Source organism: Falco punctatus, assembly GCF_963210335.1.
Source record: "Falco punctatus genome assembly, chromosome: 13".
Classification (NCBI taxonomy): Eukaryota; Metazoa; Chordata; class Aves; order Falconiformes; family Falconidae; genus Falco; species Falco punctatus.
This window is the reverse complement of record NC_137593.1, coordinates 23189783-23191520: the sequence shown is the minus strand read 5'-3', so window position 1 is coordinate 23191520 and position 1738 is coordinate 23189783.

Sequence of the window (1738 nt, the reverse complement as noted above, 5' to 3'; positions counted from 1 at the left end):
CCCCTTCATGCTGAATCAAAGCAGCCTTTACCCTCTTACCCCTATTTTCAATTGACAAAGTCTCCTGCAAACAGTGTTTCTGGGTTTTTTTTATTACTTGAGCACTTGCACTCTTTAGACTTGTGGTCTGTGTTACAGAAGTATTCATCTTTGCAGGAACTCTCAGTTTTCTATACAGAAGGAGCTCTCTGGAATTCCTTGGGGAGGACAGGCCTCACAGGGTAAGGACTTGTCTGTAGGCAGATGTTTCCCAGAACAGCCGTTCCCAACACTCCCAGGAGAGTCCCTGGTGTGCTACACACAATTAGGATCCACACAAGATCCTGGCAGAGGAGCCACTCCTGAATAGGTTGCTAAGAGCAGGCAGACCTTCAAGTCTGAAGTTGTTCAGTGCCAAGGTTACATCCCAAAACCGATTAAAAAAAACTGCTGAAAACTGATGGTTTCACTCTCTTTGCTAGCAAAGTGCAGGCTGCATAAATGCAACCAACTGGAACTGAACCCTCAGGGGCAGCTCCAGCAAATGATGTGGATCTGGGTCATTTTCTCATCTCTGTAACACCGGATCTTTAGGGCTAGAATGGAGAAATGCAGCCTGGAGCTGGGACACTTTTCCTTTTGCTGTCTGCCACAGGGGAAGTATGGCATGGACACTGGTCAGCAAACAGAAGCTCCTGGAGTCAAAAGGGTAGACACACTCTTGTGTCACATTAAAGGGTTTGTTGGAGAGGGAAGGACTATGTGAGCAAGAACAGCTGTAGAGATTGGTCCTAATTTTTCAAAGATAACTTCTTAATTGTTTTGTAAGGAGGAGCTTGTTTCAGATGTGATGCTTGAGCTAAAAATGCACAGGTGAACACACAACTGCAAACTGAGTGTAGCTGAATGTGCTTTTTAGAGCTTTTTTGGTTGCACACTTACACACAAAGATCTAATATTACACACACATATCTAATAGATGAAGTGTTTACACCTCCTTCCTTCAGTGCCCCCCTCTCACGCAGTCACAGGTTCCTACTTGCAGGAAATGCCAGTGGCTGATGAAGGACTCGCCAAACAAAAGCAATCGGGATGGACCCGTCCCCAGAACGTACCCACCAGCACTCCCACCCAGGACCAGTGCCCTCCGCTCTCCTCCTGTTTCTGGGTAGTCCTGAACGAAGATTTTTCCCTGATGTGAGGCAAGGAGGGCAGAAGGGGGCATCAGTGAAACGGTGAGCGGTGGAAGGGGGCCCGGGGTGAGGCAGGAGCTCAGTGCAGCAGCAGGGCAAAGTGCCTGCTGAGGCATTTCTGCAGGAGCCTGAGCTTTCACCCGGCCTTGCCAAAGATCTTATGCTCTATAAACAAAGTGAAAACACTAAGAAAATGCCAAGCAACAGATATGGCAGTTTCTCTTCTGAACAGGAGTACTATCTTTGCAGCTAGAAAAATCTACTAGCATGCAACGAAAGGAAATAATATACTCTTAATGTTTAGAAAGATTTTGCATGGCTGTTTGAATGTAGCCAATGATTAGGGGAAAAGCGTGAAAAAGCATGTATTATCTTCCCTGTCTAATCTTATATGCCAGGAAAAAAAGAAATTTAAATTTCTATTTAAAAGGAAATTATTATTTCAAGATTTGGTTTTTCAAAAGTAAGCCAAGAAATTTGGCAAGTGTGAAATATTGTTCCTAGCAGATATCAATTCATAAGAAGTTCTGGCTTTGTAAGACAGGAGAGAGAAAATTTAACTGATG